We start from the raw sequence: 24470 nt of genomic DNA, 5'->3' as shown, positions 1-24470 counted from the left end.
TGCCAGTATTTCTGATTTTGCAGGTTGTTTCCACTGGGAGAACCAGATGATGGCTTCAGTGACTTTCCTCAAGGAATCGGGCTCATTTGAGTCCTGTGCCTTCCAAGCAGTATACATAAGCCCCCTTTTTTTCTGAACACAGCAGGAAACAGGAGATAGTTTCAGGCCCCCAACAGACAACATTCACACAGGCGCACGCTCATAAACACACACATGCGCACACACACAATCGTATGCTTTTGTTGCCTTTATGGACAGAAGGGCCTGTTGTCATCTATAGCCCCTGCTGTCACAAGCCAAATGTTTCATTTAATAACTTCCATCATCTGTCTCCCTCCCTGCTGCTTTTTGTCTCTTCCTCTCGGATGTACGGAGCTACCCCCCAGACAACTCCCAGCCCTTCTGGCTGCAGACCAGATTGTTCAACTTCCGCTCCAGGCTTGTCATTCTGGTGAATGATTTGAGCAATGACTTCTGTGGTTTCAGATTAAAAAAAAAAAAAAAAAGTATTTGACCGTAGCTGGAATGGAAGTAGGTTATCACTCTTACTAACCTTAAATAGGATTTAGACTTCTTCATAAATCAGAGGTACATCTCTTGAAAGTTAGATGCAGTCTGCCTTTTAGTGTCTCTTGTGCCGTTACGACTTGCTATCTATCTAAGCAGGCAATGTGCACAAGGTGCCTGGTTCCCAGAGTGGAATCCATCATCCTGAAATTACTTCCAAGTATCTTTTTGTGTGCTTAACAGGAGCAACTTAAGGCTACAATCTAACAGTGCATTGTCTCTAAAGGAGAATCCTTCTTCTGCTAGTAGCCATCCCTCAACCCCCTTGCAAGAAGGGCTTCTCTGCCTACATGGTAAGCCAGCTCAATTCACTGCCTGTGCAGAAAACCATTCACTATTATTTTTTTTTAATCAAAGTTTTCTATCTGAAAAGACAAAGCAGCTTATAAATTGGTTATATATACTACCAAATAAAATAGGTCAAGGAGCATTCTTTGTCCCTCAGGTCGGTTAGCACACAAAGTCCACATCAATATGTATAAATCTTTATTACCCCTTTTTGTCCATAGCGTTACATACTGTCCCACAGCTGATGGTTACTGCAGTCACATTCAGATGCTGTTAGTACCTGTGTAAGCACTCCTCTGTTTCCGTACAAGTTTGGCCAGGTTAGCCTGAAAACTGCTGAAGATTAACAGTATAGCTATATGCTGTGATACTACCCTTGCCATTTCTCAGTACTCAGCAAAACGAAGTGTGCTGATAAAGTAGCTTTTTTTGCCTCAGGTATAATTGCAATTTCAGTACCCTTTTTTTGTAACAGCTATGCTAAATTATTATAATTGGGGTTTTTTTTGCAATCCCACCAAGATATCTATGTCAGCAAAAGATTTTAAATTTAAATGAGGGCTCAGACTTGTCTGCATCCTAGTCAGGTCACATTTTCAATTCTTTTTTAATATCATAAAGGTATGAACCTTAAAAAGCAGAATCACAAGAGTACAAGCTATATTTTCCACTTCGAGTTACTCAAAAGCCATACTGCCTTTCTACTTCTTAGACATTTAGGTGGCTCTGTTAGTACAGTCCTTGCAATTTCTGTGTGTTCAATTTTACAGAACCCTAGAGGTACGAGGGTACTTTTATACACTTTTTACGTGGTGACAAATACAGGCACAGCTGTGAAAAACCAAGAACCATCTATAACAAAAAGTTTAGGGGCCTAAATGAGACTTAGGAGGAATGTAGGGAAGTCCAGAATGGTGACCCTGCAAGCCACCACTCAACTGCTGCTTAATATTTCATTCTATTTTTTTTCAGATACCCCTCATTTAAGAGCATGAGTAAGCAGCATAGTGCATATGTCATCCTCAAGTACAATCATAATCCAGAAAGTGGCTGACGGGTTTCAAGACTTTGGTATCTAAGGTAGGGATGTTACGTCTCCTAATTTTTCAATGAAGAGAGAAGGACTTCTAACTGATGTGCTAAGGATCTTCCTCTTTCTGATTATATGAAGTGTCTACATTAAACAGACTGAACAACCTCTTATATCCTAGCTTTGGGGACTAAAACTGCCTTTCTCTAGTGTGCATCATGCATCAGAAATGCTAGATTCCTCTTTCTTCTGTGTAGGTGACTGTTCTTCATCATGCTGTTGTCATTCATCTTTTATGTGCCAAACTACGCCCTGCATCAAAACAGCATCCATAAAGAAAAAGAGATGGGTCATTGTCATAGGAAACTCTTCTCCTGAGGGGAACAGAAGGCCCAATATGCAGACCAGACCCACTTCTTAGGGAAGTCTGCTGCCTCCCTGGAGCCCGGGTTAAATACGTGAAGAGAAAGTTTCCTACCCTGGTACAGCCCTCAGATTACTATCCCTTATTAATTTTTCAGGTAGGCAGTGATGAAGTTGCAACTAGAAGTCCAAGGGCCATCAAGAGAGACTTCAGGGCCTTGGGACGACTGGTTAAGGGGTCAGGAGCACAAGTAGCATTCTCCTCTATCCTTCCAGTTGCAGGGAATGATGAAGGAAGAGCCAGCAGATCAATACCTGGCTCCGAGCCTGGCACCACCAGCAGAATTTTAGGTTTTTTGATCATGGGTTGATCTACGTGGCACCAGGCCTGCTGGTGACAGATGGGGTACACTTGTCTCAAAGGGGGAAAAGGATCTTTGCACAGGAGTTAGCAGGGCTCACTGAAACAGCTTTAAACTAGATTTGAAGGGGGAAAGGGATAAAACCAGGCTCAACAGAGTTAAGCCTGGGGGCAGCATGCCAATGTTTGAGGGATGGTGTGCTAGCGAGGTCCTTCGATCTGCCATCTCAGTGGAGGCAGAGGATGGAGATCCATGCGGCAGCAAAGACGCAAGGGTTATTGATGTGTTAGTAACCACAGAAGTGCCTGAGAATGGTCATGTAGAAACTAGGGCTTCTCCCCCCAAAAAGGTGGCAGGATCAGTAGCCCGACTGAAGTGCATCTACGCCAATTCACGCAGCATGGGCCACAAACAGGAGGAGCTGGAAGCCATTGTGCAGCAGGAAAACTGTGATATAGTTGCCATCACGGAAACATGGTGGGATGACTCGCACAACTGGAGTGCTGCAATGGGTGGCTATAAAATCTTCAGAAGGGGTAGGAAAGGAAGGAGAGGCGGCGGGGTAGCCTTGTGCATCAGGGACTGTTTTGATTAATGATTTGATCTGAACTCCAGAAAAATGTCAGCTGTCAATCTGTGAAGCCATCAGATATTCCATTCAAGGTTTGGTTTGTTGTTGTTGTGTGGTTTTTTTGTTATAGCATCTCTTTGATTTTTTGTACTGATGAAAAGAGATATATTGTGTTCTGGACTAGTGTACCTGTTAAAAATCCTTAAATTACAGAAGTTCATCTCCAAATACATGCATACGTAACTATTCCCACACGTACTGGACAGAGTAACATGTAGTGTAGCTAAATCTTATCTCAAGATAAGGCAAGTCTTGTGCCATATGGAGTAAGCAGCCCATCTAGTATTTGGTGCATAGAGCACTGTTTCTTGTCTTTCATCATGATCCAAATGGCAGAAGGTATTACAGACCACACCATGCATGCAGCCTAACCAACAAATTGTTGAGGAAGCAAGCATGGCCCCTTCAGGGAACTGTGCCTGAATATCTCATTTGTGGGGCAACTATGCAGAAATGTGCTAGAGTGGCTTTAGCAGTATTCAGATACTTCCATGGCTAGGTAATGTCAAGAATGGAAAACCACAAAACATATGTACTGGCAAACTTAGACAAAAGGATATATATTATAACTAGCATGCTCCTTGTTCCTACTGGCATTTTCACAAAATGCAAAATAAGCTAATTTGCATACATGTGGAACTTGCATTCACCTTCTATCACCACTTGCCTGATTAAAGATTACATCCTATTGGAAGAACAGATTTCCGTTAGGAAACTAGCTACTCCAGATTTCTACTGTTCCATAATTAAAGAGTTAAGCATTGGAAAGTCAACCTGTGAGGGTTCAATCACACTGTGTTAGGTGAATCTTTGGTCTGACCTAGTACAGCCGTGCTTCTGCCACCAGTATGATTATGAAAGCTCTTCCTCCACTGATTTAACAGCACCAGTCATGCACATGAAAATAGCAGGCTTTCAGAGACTAAGGTTTCCATATTGCACAAGTGCCACTGTGAGTAGACTTGTGTTTCAGTGACTGTGTTAACTAGAATATCTTCTGTTTCCAGTACACAAATGTGGGAAAAGCTGGCAATGTGCAGGGGTCTCAGATCAGACACTGGGGTGCTTGAATAAGCTGAGACCTTGTATCACTGGTATCTGCAGAACATCATTATTTTGGAAATCTACCTAGCTCTTCCTGCCACGGTTTATGAATTCATGTCCTGACAACACAAAGCCATACAGGACCTTCAATAATGTTCTAAAAAGCACAGAGAACTGTTAGAACACATACTGAGAAGGCTGAAAGTCTGGTAGCATTTGCAGAAACAATTAAAAACTTAGTAAACCCAAAACTGTTAAGTGCAGGGTGCAGTAGCCTACAATAACTGACGTCTGCAAGTGCTTTTGCATGGCAAAAGACTGGAACTCCTTGATCAGTTATGGAATCAACTGTTCTAAAGGTGGTGCCTGTAAAGTGAATAGTCTCAGGTTGAGGAAGACTAAGGACAATGTGCTACACATGCTCATATTTCCATCATACGTTGTGTTTCTAATGTGTACCTGCTAGCTCTTATTCTGCTCATCTTCAGACGTTGTTCTAACTTACACGGCTTTATGACTATAGAACTAAAAATCATGTCTTTAAACTCTGTGAAGAAGGAATTGCTGGTGTGCATAGTTATTTTGTTCTTAATGAACATTCTGGACTGTGGCAAATTTTCTGCTGAATTAGATATTCAGCTTCAGGTCATCTGGATGCCCTTTCAGGCTCCAGACCTTGCCTGCAGTAAGGTCCTTTCCTGCTTCTTTCCTCATGAGAGGGGACCAGCAGCAAGTGGCTCAAACAAAACTTCATGTTGCTCATCATTCAGGCTTTTGAAGGCAGCACAGTGAGGTCAGCTCTGCCAGCTTTAATCGTGGAAGGGATGAGGACTTTCTAATAGAAAATACTTTGGTTCTGCAGACAGACTAAGCTCAATGAGTTACTTATATGAGCTCTCCTCTTCCTCGGTTTCTAACAAACACCTGCATCCGCCCTCTTAACAGGGAGAGGACTGGGTGTCTAATTGTCCCAGAATTAAAAGTGCAGCAAACATTCAGTCATTCTTTCAGATCTTCACTATTTCCATGCTACTTTCCATTGAAGGAAGAACCTGTATCTAAGAAAAAGCTGAAGGAAGAGTAATCTGAAGAGGCTGTGGTTCCTGAGGTACACTGGTTTTGAAAACAAAGGCATGCAAACTGCTCTACACTGAGGCCTACGCTTCCATTAGCAGAGTGACAGTGCCGAGGCTTGCACCAGGCTCAATAAAGCATTATATATACAAGCTCATCTATCACAGTGGAAGAAGCACTGCGGGAGCCCATGGTCTCTCTCTCTCTTCCTGACCGTCTACCCCTGCTCCTCCTTTGCCAGCCATTCTGTGATCCCTTTCTTCTGGTCATGGAACTTCTTATACATCGGAGCCTCCAGCCTTTCTTGCAGCAGCCACGTGCTAAATGAAGCAACTACATTTTCAGAGTACTGGCCGTAAAATATGCTTGCTTGATGTTAGAAATACACCTCCTACTTCACAGACATAAAAGCTGTGGATTGCCACATGTAACGTGCCAGACTATTTTGATTTCAACAGTTCAGAAGTGGAGAACGATTTTGTTTAAAGCAGCCACAGCAGCTCAACTGTTCTTTGGGAGCAGGGGGATCTAGAAAAGGGAGATGGTGGAATTAAAAAATGGTTAACTTTCAGTGGCCCGCAATTTACCTGCCAACAGTACTATAGGGGTTGCTTAGAGAACTGCTTTGTTAGTGTCTTGTCTAACCTCCGCTTCCTTTTGTCCTTTCTGTAATGTTAAGTGCTGCATCCAGAGGTGTATTCAGAACAACACGCATAGCAGAGGAAGCACTGCAAGGTTCAAAACAGGACCTTATGCACCCTGCTACCCGTCAGGAAGCTTGCTTCCTCCTGTAGGGAATGTCACCTGGTCTGACTAAACCTGTTCCAAATGAAAGAACCAGGTCAAAGCAGTAGCCTAGACAACTCCAATGTTACAGCTAACGCTACTATTTATATATCTACTATTGAGAAGGGAATAGTTACTCCCTTAACTGTTTTACTTTTCTTTTGCCCACTGGGCTTCTTTTAAGCAGGTGCTGTCATGCACTGGGTGTTTGTCAGCTCCACCCAACGAGCAGAAAACCTGAGGCATTTATGGGTTTTCTTCTACTTCCCGTTGCAAGGTTAGAGAATAGGATTGCAGATATGATTTTTTCTTCCTTTTTTTTAATGTTGGACCTTTATTCTGTTTGTTTGTTTTATACGCTTGTGGTACTGCCACGTGATCTGGAAAATGCTCAGCTGAGCAAACTGCTCAGAACTTGGTGTAGTGTTTGATATTTTTACGGTTTTAATCAACATAGCGATGCTTAGTGTACTTTCAAATGCAACTATGTTTTGGCTGTGTTTATCTGGCTAATTTTCAGAACCTTGCGATAACATGCACCAGTACAGCACGTTTACATTCAGCTTTGCAAATCAGGAAGAGCACTGCAAGAGGAAATGATGGGTTAAGTACCGATGCGTTGTAAAGAGCCTCTGAGGACAGCAGGTTTACAGAATCATTAATTGCACACCAACAGAGATTGCTGTAACTTGTGGTTATGTGGGAAACTCACCATAAACCACCATAAGATTCAAAATCTTGCAAATCCATGCTGGGATCTGAACTGAAGAAGTTTTCTGTGTGCATAGCTGAGTGATGCATGATCCTTAGATAGCAGTGACTCGTTATCATTTTAGATGTTATCAAAAAACTAGAAGGGAAAAACACTTCCTAGTGTGGCTGGAACCACTAGGCACTGTAGTATTCACAGAGGTTCTGGTGATAGGAATCTCAGGGGTCAGTATGGGGACCGGCGCTGTTTAACATCTTTGTCGGCGAGATGGACAGTGGCATTGAGTGTGCCCTCAGCAAGTTTGCTGATGACACCAAGCTGAGTGGTGCGGTCGACACGCTGGAGGGAAGGGATGCCATCCAGAGGGACCTTGACAGGCTTCAGAGGTGGGCCCGTGCAAACCTCATGAAGTTCAGCAAGGCCAAGTGCAAGGTCCTGCACATGGGTCAGGGCAATCCTAAGCACAGATACAGGCTGGGTGGAGAATGGATGGAGAGAAGCCCTGAGGAGAAGGACTTGGGGGTGCTGGTTGATGAGAAACTCAACATGATCCAGCAATGTGTGCTTGCAGCCCAGAAGGCCAACCGTATCCTCGGCTGCATCAAAAGAAGCATGACCAGCAGGTCGAGGAAGTGATTCTCCCCCTCTACTCCGCTCTTGTGAGACCTCGCCTGGTGTACTGTGTTCAGCTCTGGGGCCCCCAACACAAGAAGGACATGGACCTGCTGGAGTGAGTCCAGAGGAAGGCCACGAAGATGATCAGTGGGCTGGAGCACCTCTCCTATGAAGACAGGCTGAGAGAGTTGGGGTTGTTCAGCCTGGAGAAGAGAAGGCTCTGCGGAGACCTTACAGCAGCCTTCCGGTACCCGAAGAAGGCCTACAAGAAAGCTGGAAAGGGACTTTTTACAAGGGCATGCAGTGATAGGACAAGGGGTAATGGCTTTAAACTGAAAGAGGGTAGATTTTGATTAGATAGAAGGAAGAAATTTTTCACGATGAGGGTGGTGAGGCACTGGAAGTGGTTACCCAGAGAAGCTGTGAATGCTCCACCCCTGGAAGTGTTCAAGGCCAGGTTGGACAAGACTTTGACCAACCTAATCTACTAAAAGACGTCCTTGCCCATGGCAGGGGGTTGGAACTAGATGATCTTTAAGGTCCCTTCCAACCCAAACCATTCTACGATCCTATGAATTTACTTTTCCTTTATGGTGTCAGGAGTAAAATAAAACTCTGTATCTATGTTTGAAAACAGTCTCAGTTTTAAGTTCAACCCAGCTGTACCCTGAGGCTGAAACATGGCCATGTTTTGGCAGCAGGGAAGACTGCCATATGTTGCAGTGATAAAGAAATTACACTGATGCCAATCTCTAAAGTCAGACTTACAAAAAATATCTAAGGGAGTATATTTGTAGCAATATAAGCTTATATATATATATATATGTATATATATATATATATATAAAATAAAAGAGCCTGACAAGTCTATATTTAAGAATAATTTTTCTGTCTCTTTAACAGTCATACACTTTGTAACTCCTGCAAGCCGCAATTCACTCTTGTTCTTGAGAGAAGCTGTATATAATACATATATCCATTGCATTTCCCCGCTACACAGAATTGCTTGCTGTCTAGCTCGCAGCTTCCAATAGCCATAGGACAATTCCATTCTTTGAATAAATTCTTATTTATTGACTGGCTTTTAGTGAGCACATACTGGAAATCGATAAGGAGATTCTTTTTTTAGCAGTCATTCAGTCAGGCCTCTAAATGAGAGCACGGATGTGGAGACCCTGAACGTGGCTGGCAGCAAGATGACACGCTCTTTTTAAGGTCAGCATAGGCCACCAGTTTGTAGCTCTTACGGGTGAATTCCAATGCTTTTAAAATCGTCAATTAGTTTGGTTTAGTGCCAGCAGTATGTCAAGGATCTTTGAACACAAAAGACTATTTGTATTCTTGATATGCATATAATAAAATCTATTGTAGGATCTATTCATACAATGTGGTAGTTCCAAACCACATCTACTGCAATGTAATGCAGAACAAAATATCCAATACAAAATACTGATCTCAATCATAATCCTTCTGTTTTCCATTGTAAACACTGAAGCTACTGTTTCTCATTGCTGAAGGAGGGCTGCTACTGATCCATAAAGCTGACTATCATCTGAGCAGTTTTAAATTCACTCCATTTACCAGTATCCTGAGACACGTTTGTGAGATTGCTGAGAAGCTGCTGAGAACAGACAATGGATTCCACCAGCATCTTCTTGTTTTCATCATTTATGTTCTTGAGCTCTTGAAGAAATTACCCAGAGATGCAATAAATTTGTTTTGAAGCAACAGTTTTACTGCTGACTTGGTCCGTAGTTTCCAGGTAAACATTTTCTTGCCCAGCAGCGATGGTGGTCTTCAAACTTCCATTTCTTGACTGTATACCAGCTAAGTTCTTCTGTGTCTCCTGTGCCAACACGTCCAGCTGACTTTGCAGTGAGGGCACTAAGTCATTTGCGTTCTTTGTATATACAAGTCTTTCCTTTTCCACTTCTTAAATTCTCACACTATTTTGCAGCTGAAAAAAAAATACTGGCTGTTTCTTCCTGTAATGTTTTCAGAGACAGAGATCTCCTACAAAGATATTAATTTCTTTTCTCCATCTCATCAGCCACAGCAGAACATTTCCTCATGTTATTCTGAAACAGACAGTTTAGTTCCAGGACAATTTCCACCACTGGTGTCAAGATATTTAATGCTCTTCGTAATCCACATATGTGCTCCTCAGTCAATCTCAACAGCTCAGCTTTACTAGCAAACAGCAGAGTCTTATTTTGTAATATTTTTTCAAACATATAAGAAAGTTCAGTGGACAGCAATCTTTTAACAGAGGCAAAAGACACTGATACAACTAATGCAAATACATTAGCTGCTGAACAACTGGTAGATAGGAGGCCATCTATAAAATATGCATAAGATGTCAACATCTGTTGCTGCTTCAGACTGTTCTCACTAACTGAATCTGGTATTTTGTTGAACAGAACATTCATTTGTCCTGCAAATGTATTTGGACAATACCATTGTGTTGATCAACAGCCTTCTTATGATCCAGTTTTGCATAGATACATTTTTTGTATTAACAGTGCTGACAAAATGGCTAGCTGTGCCATGAAGTTCTTTTCTGGTGTTTTCCAAAACTGAAACCAGATATTCTTTCGCAGCCAGAGGAACCTTGGTTTCTTGCAGATCTGTCTGTGCTTCTTTCAGTTTGTTCTCCTTGATTTGCAGATCTGTTTTCATTGTTGAGGTTCGCTTTTATTAATTGTCAATGTTTTAGTGATTGTTTTCACTTCTTCCATGGCGCGGATTCAACCATAGAATAGAATACCAGGTTGGAAGGGACCTCAAGGATCATCTGGTCCAACCTTTCTAGCACAATCTAGATGAGATGGCCCAGCACCATGTCCAGCTGAGTCTTAAACATGTTCAGCGTAGCGCAGTCAACCACTTCCCTGGGGAGATTATTCCAATGATTGACTGTTCTCATTGTGAAAAATTTACCTCTTGTGTCCAACCGGAATCTCCCTGGGAGTAACTTGTACCCATTACCCCTTGTCCTCACCATGTGACTCCTTGTAAGGATTATGTCAGTATACTCTGCAACTTGTTCTTCCTGAATTGTCAGCTTTTTTTTAAGGGCCTCATGAATTTTCAATGAAATATAGACTCCATTTTACTCTTGTGCAGCAGCAAGGTCTCCTTTTAGATGCTCAATCTCTTCAGTATCTTCCTTAATAATAGCTCCTTTTGGCAGCTGCTGGTTAACTTCAGGCTTCATTATGTTCTTTGCTCTGTGAGCATACTTCAGTGTACTCAGTGTTTCCTCAAGATTTATAGTATGTGAGAAACTGTGATAATTATTGATGTTCTTCGTTGTTCTCTAAGAGAGTCTTGAAAGATTCTTGTAAGTTAAGATTCTCTGTGTCTCCTTCCACAAGAGAGTAATAACTCTTTCTCCAGTCAGAACGGACTACTTGGTATTTCCAGCTTCACAAGTTCATTTATCAACTGTCCCAAACTGAAGTGTTTTCACTTCCTACAAGACCAACCAAGTTTATCTTCCCAGTTCTAACAAGCTCCTGTCCATCTGCTCTGGTTTCTTTCATATGGATGGCAACAGAAAACACAGACTAGGATCAACTGGAATATGCATTTGTATAAGTAGCTGCAGTAGTTCTTTTTGCTGCACCTCTTTCAAAGATTTGGTAGGCTTCATTTATGTAGTGTACAGGTATTTCTTCCAAGCTTTTCACATTTACACCTATCATCTTGTTCATGGGATCATCAAACATCTGCAGTCTTTCTCCAGCACTGGGAATAGGATTCAGAAGATCAAAAAGCTCTTCATTATAGATTTCCAGAAGAGAGGCTTTTACAAAAAAATTCAGTATCAATCTCTCTGAGTTTTTCTAATATTTGATACAAAGTATTATACCTGGTAGCAAATCCTCTTCCAAAGTACGTTCTTCTTTGAGGCTCCCCTTAAATTGTGAAGGTCTTTCCAATACCAGTTTGGCCATAAATCATAGAATCATAGAATCGTGATCACTGTACAATTGTATCCGTAATAACTTCATCCAAACGTGACACACAACACTATGTATCAGTTATCTGTGACACCTCCAGTGCAGACCTAACTTCTTTTCTTGCTTGATCACAGTCTACAAAAGCATAGGCGCTTGGCTTTACATCCTGAGGCATTAAAAGGCGTGCACCACACCACCACCTAGATGTTCTTGCCCTTCATGTTCTTTGTGTAGCCACTTCCCTGGAAGCTCAAGGAAGCCATGCTGGGCCTCAGGGCCAATCCGCCAGGGAAAGAAGCAAAGCGCTGACTGTCCCTCAATGCTTTTGCAGCCCCTCGAGCTCCAGCCAACTGCCTGCTGCTCATGTTCTGCTCACCTCAGCCATTGCCACTGTGCCTCCTGCAACTCCACACTCCAATTCCTGCCAAGTTTCTAGTTACAGCGTCTCAGAAGTGTCTGAGTATAGGGAGACTCTGCTCATCACTTACCTTGTCATGTCCGTGCAGCAAGGTGTGGACATGTTTAAGCTAACACTGATCAAAACAGCCCTGGAATAAAAGGTAATGTAGCCACAACAGTTTTGTGTTGCATATGAGTTAACTGGCCCTGATACAAACCAGTGGCCCTGTCCTTATGCCTCTGCCTAGTATTGCACTGCGTCAGCACCAATCTGCTTCAAACTTGACCTCGAGAAGCTTTGCATTACATTTGCATTTACACAAAAGGCACCATATACTGCATCTGGTGCTATGCGCTCTCTGAACTGACTTTCTAGTTTTTACTGTCTGCTCTGCAGATGAGCAATTGTGGTATTTCTAGGTGCCTTTCGTGGACACCTTAAAGCAGAACAACTCATCTATCAGTACGCTTAACTGAAAGCCCATACTCTCTGAAAAATATTTTAGGGAATTGTCATCTGAAAAAGGCTTGAACTCCTCTGATGTGACACATATGTAAAATCTAATACAAAAGTATATTGGAGATGGAGGCAGAGATTGTTGAGATCTACTGTTTTTGTGTTAACTATATAGATCAGAAAACAGGAACTGACTCCTAAAAAAAAAAAAAAATCAGTAGCAAGATACGGACTGTGCTCAAAACTAGTGCTGCTCCAAACAATTCTCAAAATAGTATTTCCTCCTATATATTAAAGCACTGTCCAGTCTTGTTAATTATATGAGTGGCTCACTAATCATTTGATATCTTTTTTAATTCTCCTGAGTGTTCTTCACAATCGTGGGATCAGTTAGAGGGTGGGAGAAGAAAAGCTCCCACCACGTTACAGTTTCAGGAGGTGAGGCTGAAAGAAGCGTTGAGTGTCACGGAGCCTCACTGCAAAGCCTGGTACTGTGTCCCTGCAAAGATGACATCTGGAAAAATACATGACCGCAGCATGCCTGTGCGCAGTGGTTTTACCTCAGAGAGGTGTCCCTTGTCACTCTTGCAAAAAGGTTTTTAAAAAGCCACATCAAAATCCTTAATAGGATAATAAAGCACTGATGCTTTAATATCCAAGATGTAGTGCTCAGGCCCTGACCCTGCAGTGTGCCTGCCCTTCTGGAGACCTCTCTCTTTCTAGCCGTATTTCTTGTCCAAAAATCTTCCTTCCCAGCTCCCTCCTCCGACTGACGACCCCCCGGACCCCGCTGTCCCTGGGGTGATCCCGCCTCTCAGGTGCTCTGCCTACAAACTTATCGCTACTTCAAGGCTTTGGCCAGGCCTTCTCCCTCCAGCCCTCCCGCAGCGCCGCGGCCCCGGCGGGCGGGAAGCCTGTGGCGCTGCCGGCGCCCGCCGCCTCCCGGGGGCACGGTGGACGCTGCCGCCCCCTGCAACACCTCGGGAGCGACCGAGAACCGGCGACGCTGCCCCGCGGCCCAACCCGACCCAGGCCCGGCCCCTCCTCCAGCAGGTGCGGCCCTGCCGCGCCGGGCCGCCGCTGCGCACTGGGGCGGGGCGGGGAAGCTCCTCCTGCTCAGGCACCGGAGCCGCACAGCCGGCCCGGCGAGTCTCCGAGGCGGGAGGTTTTTCCCCGCGGTTCATCTCCCGCTGCCGTCGGAGCAGGGCGGAAGGGCGGCGCCACCGCCCTGCGCCGTCCCGGCACCTGCCGTGAGGTGAGCGAGCGGCCGGGCCTGAGGCGGTGCTCCGCCGCCGCCGTTACCTAACCGGGACCAGGGCGGTGGGGCGAGGCGGGGGGCGGCCGGCGGCGGCTGGCCGCCGCCGGCCGCCCCCCGCCGGCTGCCCCCCGCCTCGCCCCGCTGCCCCGGCTTCTCGGCACCGTTGCCTGGAGGGGATTGAGGGGGACGACGAATGTCCTCGTTACCACGGAGACGTTTCAAACGGCGGCTCCGACCTCAGCGATCCCGCCGGCCCTCGGCTCGGTGTAACTCCGGCGTAGGAGGCGGCGGGGAGAGGCGGTGGGGGGGAAGACAAACCGGAGCCGGGGGATGGCTTCAGGGCGCGGCGGGTCCCGCTCCCTCCGGGGTTGTGTGGGGACGTGCTTCAGGTGCTCGGGTTGTGGCGGTCTCTTAAAACATGGCTCTGCCGCCTCGAAACGGGCGTTGAAATGCGTCTCCTTACTTAGTAGGAGCGGTTCTCTTGTGTATCCCAGAGTTGAAGCTACTCGTTTGAGTGACAAAAAACAAGCTTTTGCTCCTCTCCGTATGCGAGAGCTCTCAGCTGTAAAGGAGCTAGGCACCTTGATCGCTGGAAGATTAAATCTGCAGCCCTAGGAATTCAAAAGGTACAGCTTGAGTGGTTAAATACCTACCTCAGAGTGGGGAAAGATTTGGTTCTCAGCACTAAATTTCCTATTCGGTCAATCTGGAGCAATTCTAGCAAAAAAAAAAATTACGGGTTCCTGCGATGCTGCAGGTTGCAGCTGACTCGTTGCTGTGAGTCTTCCAGGGCATCGGTGGAGGGTGAATTCAGCCTGCGGAGCGAAGCCGGCGCGTGTGTGTGGTCTCTGGCAGAGTCCAACTGACAGTTGATATACATAACTGTCACACACAAACACTGGGAAGCAGTATACTTGGCACCATACGCTATAATAAAATGTGAAAGAAATGGAGCTACAGTTTAAAACTTAGAGCGGTGAGATAAACTGCAGATGTTGATCTTAGCAAATAGTGGGAATGCATTTTTTTTTTTTTAAGATGGTTATAAATTTGTCCGGTTTTGCAGGGGTAGGGGGATATCTTACAAATGTTTCAGAAGCAAGTTGGGGTTAGTTTTACTTGAGTAAATGTTAATGGCAGCATTCGTTCAGTCATGAAAAGATCAAGAATAGACTCGGAGGCCACAATCCTGTTAACTGTAGTGCACAGGTTAAAGAATTACTGTAGCCTTGCCAATTCGTGTCGGTTCTGGGATCTGCCTGCATGAAGCGGTTGGCAGGGGTAAGGCCTCTGAGGGGTGTTCAACAATTGTTTAGAGTTTTTATCCAAAACCCAAGTTTACTGTTTAACCAAAGTCTACAGAAATCCAGTGATGCGCTGAACAAGTAATATAGTTACCACAGATGCTTAAAAATCTACTCATATATAGCTACTCAGTCAGATCTCTTTGTTCTGTTCACGTTTACAAATGATTAGAGAGAAATTTTTACTTAACTTTGAAAGTATTCCAGAAAAACTCTTTCATCTTTTGTCTGCTTTTCAGATTGTGAATAATTTGACAGTAACTGTAAAGCACTTTGCAGTTATTATGTATGAAGTACTAAGCTAGGTTTGGGTATACTGAGAAACTGTTAGGGAATAATAAGCTCTTGCTGTAGCAGGACACTAAAAATAATGCAGTAGTACCAATTAACGCCTCTTAAGCATAAGATCTTTTTTTAGGTGCTTACACTGTTTATAAAAAAAATATCATTGTGATTTATTGTGCATACAAGCAACAAAAGTCCCTGTTTCTTCCTGTGTAAGCATGCATGGAGAAAATGTGCATTTGGGCAGCTATTGAGTTGACAGATGTGGGAAAAATAGTACTTCTAATATTTAAAGGGAGGAGGAAGTCACATCAGGGTTTCTTTGAAAACAATCCAGTTAGATTTGCAGGTATATCTTGCATTCAGTCCAAGTGAGAGCAAGTGCTTTTAGGGAAGGGAATTTCAATATGGAAATTTATGAAATATGAAATTTAATATTTTAATATAAGTGTTGTTTATTTAACACTTTATGGATCAGCATGTTATATGAACCACACAGAATATGAGATTAAGCATTGTCTTTATTGTTAGAAAACCATGTCATATTCTAAAAGTAAAGATGACTATGCAGAAATTAAATTTCTGGAGATATTTTTTTGAAAACAAGCTTGGAAGCGACTGAACTGCAAACTGGCCCTGAATAGAAAGTGTAGAACCTTGCCTTGGACAACAAACTTGGGATTCCCTGGGATCTTCTAGTTGAGCTGTAATTGTATTTAAGCCTATCTTCTCCATAAGAAGGGCATGAATAGCTGTGTTTGAGATGGCAACTCCTGTTAAAAAGTCAGTGTATTGCTAAATGTATAAGTCAATTTGGCTCAGGATTTGAATTTGAACACACAAAGAAATTTGAGTAATGTCAGGGAAGGTGTTTTTGTTTTGTTTTTTCCTCTCTGATCATTCTCTTTGTATTAAAGGGAGCAATAAAATTGCAGTTTACGGTTAGGAGAAGTATGGTTGAAACATTGGTAGCAGGTGGAAATTTAGGCTTGTGGGGGCCTGGTCTTCAGTGGGTACTTGCAAAGTAAAGTGAGCAGGATTTGGCCAGAGAAAATGCAGTGTTCATTAAAAAGAAAAGATGTTTTTGATTACCTCCATTTTTTATTCAGTGTCTTGCTTCTGCCTGAAAAATCAGAAATTGATGTAATATAGCTTCTGACACTGATGATCAGCTTCTACAATGCAGCAAAAAGGAACATATTCAATATGAAATTCATGGCACTGATGTGGTGTTTTTGATTGACTCTGCTGACTGGAATATGATTGACTTTAATGGCCAAGAATGACAGTAAATTAATGCCATGCTAGTATGGGGAAGTGATGATTACAAATTGGACTAAAAATGAGAACTGGATTAAGTGAAAAATGAAATTAATTTAAACACTCGGGCGAGAACAGTTGACAGTGTTATCAGGAGAAACTAGCCAAACATAAATGTCATCCACTATAAGTATGCTCACGTACAGTAACCGCATAGTTGTCTCATTTTAATTCTTCTTAGCGTAAAGAAATTATCCTTCATATTTCTCATCCATCTAGGACTTTCATATGGCACTTGCCAGTGTGTTCTGTGCTCTGAGGACTTCAATTACTCCAGAACCAATTGCAGAGGGGAATCTCATGTTTGAATTTTTGTATCTCACTTCTTTGGAGATAGAGGAACAGTGCCAAAAGGCTGAAAATGACAGAGGTTTTCCGAACAAATTATTCAGCTTTTAGAAACCTGATTTTTAATTTTTTTTTTTATTCCCCACAAAAATTACTAACTGGTTGTGGTGGTATATCCCCCCAGTTTCTTGAATTATCTGACAATTATACTGACAATTTAGTAGTGAAAGACATAGGATCCTTGACATAGTGATTTCTAGGTCTTTTCTTTTTTGTGTTCTGACTTAGATGGCCTTTTGACCACTTATGAGATGAAATGAGGTCTGATGTTACTTCTGTCATTCTATATGCTTACCGATTTGCGAGAGTATGTGCTTGTAGGTGGGATGCTTTTATTTTACAGGCTTTTACTAACTTGATTTCAGAGGGATTTTTGAAATTTTACTATCAAATTCTGATTACTGGAAATGAGTAAAGAGCAGATACTTTTCACAGTGTTTTTTAAACAATTTGTAAATTTATTTTTTTAAATGTTGGCTCATGGGTGGCATTTACCTCTGATTGAATTTTGGGCTTTAAACAGTTAGAACCTTCAATTTGAGAAGAAACATGCTTAGGAGAGAATTTTTTGAGGGGCATTCCTGCTGAGTTTGTGAAGAAATTCCAGGGACCAGAGGCAACTCTAGGAGGTAGTTTAAAGAGAAAAAGATGGAGCAATGATGTCTGGAGTTTGGCAGTTTAAACTGGGAGCCCAGGAGAGCTTTGAAACTCCTGGTTCTGGGTGTTCCCATGTTCAGCCACCCTGAATCTGAATCTGCCTGACCTTTATAGAAAGGGAAATATCTAACGTAGGCCAGAAAGGAGTTGCAGCATGTTCTGGGCAGGTGCTAGTCTGTGTCGTCGGCCACAATCTTTGTGATTTCCAGCACACGTGGAGGACCTTTGACCTATTGACTGCTGAGTTACCTGGCCAAGAGTGGGATTGGAAAAATGTTTTGTCAAGATTTTATCAGATTTGTATTTTAGTTGCACTTTTAACTGTGGAAAAACTTGGACATAGCTAAGATTTGACACTGAAGTCCCTTACCAGACTTTCTGTGGAGCAGCAATGTTTGGCTTCCTTTCTTGGGAAGAAGTTTTGCACACACGAGATAGTTGTCCACTGACAGCATGGAGGTAAGTCACTCAAAGGGAACCCTGTGGGAACTGGGGTAGTACTGATGGGTCTTTATACACCTACCTACATTGCTAACTTGTCAAAATATGCCTTTCTGTTGGCTTGAGAAACAGAAGATGTCATTTAAAAAACCGACATTCCAGTACTGAATGCCATGCAAATTCCATTCACACTCATGCCAATTTGAAGCTATTGACTTTGATATCAGCAGTCGGAGATTTCTCTTTGATAAGAAAGCAACAAAATATGTAAACTGTTATGAGTAAAATAAATCTGAGGTTTCAGAACATCAATAATACTTGAGAATGTATGATTTTTCTCTGTTAGGTGACTACTCTGAACAATTATGTAAATTGAGAATGTGTTCTGCCAAAATTTCTGTAGCAATATGCTGCAGCAATTTAGGAGAACTTTAATTGTAGAGAACAAGCTTTATAGGGGGATAAATACTGTAAATATTTTGATTCATCAGTACTTAAAGGTTATGGTTATTCTGAAAAGTGTCTTTTTCTGCAACCATCTGTCTTTATTTTCCCTGACAGGAATGATATGTATAGTGGTGGTTTCCGACAGTATAGAAGATGTGATGTTGTAGCCTAATTTACTGTTGTGTTTTTCCTGCATGCTGTAATTACTTAAGATGTATCTTAAAAATGTGTATGTCTATTTTTCCCCTGGTAGTCTAAACTTTAACATCTTCAATTTTTCTAACCCCTTGTGCCTCCAGAATAGCCTTTCATTCTACTTTTGCAGTAAGAACACGCTTGAAGAAAATTCTCAGCATCACTAGTTTGGATAACAGGGGGCTTTTGTTTTGAAGGTATCATATCGAAGACTGATTGAGGTCTATTTCTGCAGTGTTGATAAGACCTGATTTCTGTCCTGTGTCGTGTGGTTTTTTTTTTTTAATGATTGGTTAAGTGAAAACAACATTGCTTAGATTAATAACAGATTTTGAAGTGGACATGAGCAAGCTTATGGCCTTATTATGTCTGAAACATTTTCCATCAGGTTTCACTTCAGGTTAAATAAAGTAAAAGGGCTACTGCCCTTTATAAGCTAAACTGGGACTCTGGCTTATCAAGACAGAACAGATAAAAACATGTGGTTGAAGAAATGTCATCAGGATGTGTGGAATGTATTCTTTCCAGGTTTACTTTTGAAATTCTCTAAAATTGTTATTAACATTTTTTCCAACAGCTACATTTATAAGAAGAGAGTAGCTTTGAATAATATTTTTTCCTGATCTAATACAGATTTTAAAATGATGTCTTTAAAGCAATAATAGACCATCAAAAGATTCTTCCTTTGAGGGCATACATCTTTTGTGTTTTTTCTGTGTTATAGTTAGTTTTGAAAGCCCCCTTTCAGTCAGTGACCTTTATTTTAGTTGCATAAAACAAAAAAAGAACAGAGGTGATGTTTTCAGAACAGAACTTGGACTTTGACTTCAGCAAACTGTGGAGATGAAAATAGAGATCTCAAGAGCTAAAGGCTGAACTGAAGTGTGGAACTTCTTTAGTGGGGATAACAATACCTGTTTTGTGGGTTTGGTATTTTTCCTTTTTTTTTTTTTTTTTTTTCCTTTTCTCCTTTAGTAGAAAACTCAGGCAAACAAACAGGAAGGGAACAGAACTCCTTTCTGGCAGGGTCTTAGTGCCTCAGGACTGCCGAGTGCACTGGAGGGTGTGCCATACCCCTGCTGTGCTGAGCTTCTCATCCTCAGTGAAGTTACATTAAAATACACTCCACATCTCTTGCGATCTGTGGTGACTTTTGCATACAAATGCAACTGCTGTATTTGCTTGTTGGGAAGGCGCATAGGAAATGGAATGATGCAATACAACTATGAGATCTCCTGAGTTTACTTTTCATGTATGTGCTCCATCCTCCAAACTGAATCACAGAAGTGCAGAAACATAGGAGCTGCTGAAATGTAAATAAGAGGACTGGATGTGCTTTGCTTGCTTACTGAGGGGGGGGATAACTGTGAATGGAGGTGGAACAGAAGTAGGAATTCAGCTTTAAAGAGAAGTAAGCAAGTCAAAATCCAAAATGTTACTGTAGTCAGGGCTGGCTACCTAACACATGAAGTTCTCTTGTACCAGTGTGACTGGATCCTCAAGTATACGCTCAGTTTGAAGCATGCCATTTGATTTTTTTAAAATTTTTTTAAAATTTTATTAGTATTGTTCAGTTTCTTTAAGACCTTTTAATCAAGTTAGACGCTTTATGGAGTCAGATTCCATGCTTTAGATCTTTTGATGCAAATGACAGAAGAGACTTACTGAAGATGAGAATAAGTCATGCACGAAACTAGTGTAGTTTACACTTCTTGCAACTGTTCATGTTTCCACAGGATTCCAAATCTGGCATAGTGCAACTCTAAACTACCATAAAGGGAGGAAAGCTGCTAGACAGGCCATTTGAATATACTGTCTTTGCTAATTAGAAGTAACTCGCACTATGGACTTGCATTGATTTTTTTTTTTTATTGGTGTTGCTGGGTAAGTGAAGAGAATTAAGGCTCTAATAGCTGAACCTTGCCAATTGTAATTTGTGGCAGTTTGACATAAATGCCTCCAGCTTTCCACCTCCCTCTGCTCGTGTAGCAGAGCTGGTGGAGTAGAGCACGTGCCTGCATTTTGTCTGGTTATAGGCACTGTCATGGGTTTGTACCATAACACCAATGGGATGGTGGCAATGCAAGTGTTGCCTCTACTCTGCGGCAATAACTTGTGGCGGAGCATGGGCTGTTCAGGGGAAAGGGAGCGGAAGCGTCTTCAGTGGTGTAGATTGTTTCAGTGAATTACACATTATGTTTATAAATTTTGTCCTGTCACTGGTCTGTGTGCTGTGAATATTGAAAATCGTTGTTGGAAACCCAAGGAATGGATTTTCATAGGCTGCATCTTTAGTTTCTGACTTATTTATTCTTCGGCCCCGGTAGTGAGAGAGATTACTATGTGTTTTCCAAGTAGCCCATAGCAAACCAACCAAACCCTGAACACTTAAAAAGAGGAGAAAAAAAAAAAAAAAAAAGTGGTAGTATAGCTATGGTGATCTAAAGATATGGGAGAGGTGAAAGGTGGGGTTTGGTTGTTTCTTTGTTTGGGGAGTCTTGTTGTTTTGTTGTTTGGTTTTTTTGTTTGTTTTTTTTTTTCCTAAGCCAGTTGATATAGTCTGGGAGGGAGGAAAAAAGGACTTCCAAACAGAAGTGTTTCTCTTGCTTAGACCTGAAGAGGGCACAGAAGTCTAAACACTTGTCTGTTTCTCTTCTAATTCTATTTCTGATCCTGGTTAAAGATCAAAGATTAGAAATTATTTAAGATCCTCTTTTTAAGTGTTTTTCCTTGAAAGAGAGGCTTTTCTCCAAGTAAGGAAAAGTTGTGTCTCAGACTAAGGAGGGTGGGGAAAAGTTGAAGAAAATTTTGAGCTGTAAATTCAGAACCTGCTATTTGAAGAAAAAAAAAACCAACACAACCCTCTGTCTGTTCTCAGTTAAAATTATTTTCCATGTTTATCTGTATGATACACACGTTCAAAAACTGTCAGAAGAAACAGACTTTATCAGAACATTCAGTCTAATGGATTTGCGATCCCTTATGTACCTTGTCTGGATAGATGGATGACAACTGAGTAGAGGTTGTGGATCAGCCTCTCCTTGCCTTTCTATCGCGGTTTGATACAAGATGTTCTGCAGCAATACTGGCTTGTACTCATGATCCCTCTGCCCTCCTGCTGCAGCTTATTGCTCTTGTGTTTTGCTGCCATCACTGTGGAGGTGTACTGTGGACTGGATCACCAGCATGCCTCTTAAAGCTTTAAGAAAACAAAACAAAGCCCCCTAAAAATTAAAAAGCAACCCCACAGAAGTCGCTATACACTCTTAAGCCAGGTCAGGCAAGAGAAGGAAGTACAGAAGCCAGCGCTGCTGCTGAGCTTATACCCATTCTGTCTTGAAAAAAGAGCAACCAGTTGCTTTGCCCTGTAATGAATGTATGCAGACTAGAGAAAGACATGTTGACTCTAAGTGTTTAGTTTTCTTTCATATACTAGGGGGTAAAAGGTGTTAAATTAGTGTTTGTATTTAACAGATTCTTACACTGAATTGGAGTAAGCAAGTGTTTTTACTGTAGCTTGCCATAAATAAACAGAAGGGTGTTTGGAAATCCTGACCAGCTTTTGTGTAGGAGAGCGCAATCATAACAAACTGGTTCTGTGAGAAACTGAAAACAAATAAAAGATGAGCTGTTATTCATGGTTTACAAAAGCAGAAGAGATTGTGCACAAAGGAAGCAAGTTATTTTCAAATACTGAAAACCATTGTTTGCAAACCTGAGACAAATTTCAGTAACATTTCATGTTCTCCTGTTTTCAGTCTTCAGAAGATCTCAGAAAATCAAAGGCAATGATTTTAACCAACTCCGGCCTCAGAGAAGGGTGAAAATCTTCAACTACTGCATTCAATACTGCTAGAAGTCTCTTGAATCTCACCAAGGTATTTCCAAGAAGGTTTCCTACCTGTTTCTGAGTGTTACAATCTTGCAGTCACTTACAATGTTGCAGTTAGCTAAAGCAAAGAGTCCCTTCCCCTAACAAAGCTTTTCATACAAGGAAAGCTCGTCTTTTAGTACTTAAATTAATGAGATTATTACCTACTACATTGAAGTTATTTTCCTTATTTTGTGTTCTTGGCATTTTTCAGTCTAACGTTACTGTACAAAGTGATAGGTAGGCAATACTCAGATGAGCAGAGTATTTCCAGTTGTGCAGCTGAAGGATGGATGGATGGATGTATTTGTGAGGGTTTTTTTTAATTAGGAGTTGTTAAATGACACCAAATCCCAAAATCAATATTCCATTTTTACTTGTCCTGGTTTTGGCTGGGATAGAGTTAATTTTCCTCCTAGTAGCTGGTATAGTGCTGTGTTTTGGATTTAGCATGAGAATAATGTGATAACACACTGATGTTTTAGTTGTTGCTAAGCAGTGCTTACACTAAGTCTGCCAGAGGTGAGGTGCACAAGAAGCTGGGAGGGGGCACAGTCAGGACAGCCGACCCAAACTGGCCAAAGGGCTATTCCATACCATGCAACGTCATGCTCAGTATATAAACCGCGGGGAGTTGGCCGGGAGGCAGCGATTGCTGCTCAGGGACTGGCTGGGCATCGGTTGGCGGGTGGTAAGCGGTTGCATCACTTGTTTTCCCTGAGTTTTGTCTCTCTCTCTCTCTGTTGTTTTTCTTTTCATTACACTTTATTATTACTATAATATTTTATTTCAATCATTAAACTGTCCTTATCTCAACCCACAAATTTTCTTACTTTTACTCTTCCGATTCTCTCCCTCGTCCCACCGGGGAGACAGTGAGCGAGTGGCTGTGTGGTGCTTAGTTGCCGGCTGGGGTTATATCATGACATTACTTTATAGTGATACTTAGTTTTTGTGACTGAGTAATGCCTGAGTATCTTAATAGCTGATAACTCACATTGACTTTTTTGCAACTTTTTTGTGGTTTTCATGCAAACACACCTGTGCCCCAAAGAAACTCTTTAGCCTTAAAAGATAAGGGTAGACTCAGACTAGAAACAGAGCTGATGAAGCGGTAATAAAAACCATGCCTAAAGCTGCACCTTTTTCTTAGTTATTCCCTGTGTGGAGCAGAAACCTGTCTTAAGCAATCTGGGGGTCTTCACAGAGAATCTCTTGGTTGTAGGGTTCCACTGGAACCAAGTAGGCTGGAAAATGGTATCCATAGGTCAAATGTTTTTGTGTCTGTAATGGTAGGAAAAAGAAATATAATGTTTTATAGAAGGGATGAAACCTTCCATGTAAACACATCATTAGGACATACAAGTTGACTGTGCTGTGTGGAGGTGCCCACCTAGCTCTGAACAAAGTAGCAAAGCCCATAGGAGCAGTATTGTTAGTACCGTGTTTTGTGTGGGTAACACATTGAGAAACTACTTGGATGTCTCTGCAAGCCTCTGCGTTGGGCTGTGTTGAATGTAGGTGAGGTGGTGATCCTTTAGGAGTTGCAGATTGGTAAATTCCAGTCCAGATTCAGAAATTTTATTCTCTGTCTGTGAGAAATGGACTTCAAAGACCACACTTATGTAACGGTAAATTGGGGAAATACTCAAGTCCCGGCAGTATTGTTGCATTGGATTTCGAGTCATCTCTGAGAAGATTTGGTGCTTACTGAAGAAATTTAATACATACTTAAATTCAAATAGCTTTTAGTTCTAGTTAGTCTGTAGTTTGTGCTCGTTCTCTCCTGGAAGTGGGTGGGAAGGGCCTTTTTTTTGTTATCTCAGAATCAGTATAAATACAGAGGTACAAGCTTGCATTTGTTTTTCAAAAATAACTGAGAGTTGCAGCATGCTCTCATGCAAAGCTAGTCATAGTGGTGATGCAACAGGTTCTGTCTGTCTGCTCACTGACTGGCAATGCTGTCAGATCTAAGAGTTAAAACGTTGCAAGGTACAGACACATCTTTCAAACCTATTTTTTTATTATTTATTTATTTATTTATTTATTTA

General features: G+C 41.9%; 1 protein-coding gene and 1 pseudogene across 9 annotated transcripts in view; one reads left to right on the top strand and one right to left on the bottom strand.

Moving 5' to 3' along the window:
• Window positions 1-9897: 9897 nt before the first annotated feature.
• LOC104022000 (kinesin-like protein KIF11 pseudogene) lies at window positions 9898-13477 on the bottom strand (annotated as a pseudogene).
• KLHL32 (kelch like family member 32) overlaps window positions 13406-24470 on the top strand; it is a 142783-nt gene continuing 131718 nt past the window's right edge. For 4 of the 9 annotated variants that reach the window (XM_087776044.1, XM_087776035.1, XM_087776034.1 and 1 more), the window contains exons 1-2: window positions 13406-13548; window positions 22307-22426. The gene's annotated coding sequence lies outside the window, so the exon portion shown is untranslated. Of the gene's footprint in view, window positions 13549-13701; window positions 13818-14018; window positions 14178-17705; window positions 17925-20305; window positions 20433-22306; window positions 22427-24470 lie in introns of those variants that run through there. The other 5 variants (XM_087776040.1, XM_087776037.1, XM_087776038.1 and 2 more) reach the window with 5 other exon arrangements.

Source organism: Nipponia nippon, unplaced genomic scaffold (assembly GCF_047370975.1).
Source record: "Nipponia nippon isolate SJK-2023a ecotype South Korea unplaced genomic scaffold, ASM4737097v1 scaffold_4, whole genome shotgun sequence".
Classification (NCBI taxonomy): Eukaryota; Metazoa; Chordata; class Aves; order Pelecaniformes; family Threskiornithidae; genus Nipponia; species Nipponia nippon.
This window is presented reverse-complemented; position numbering and strand designations above follow the sequence as displayed.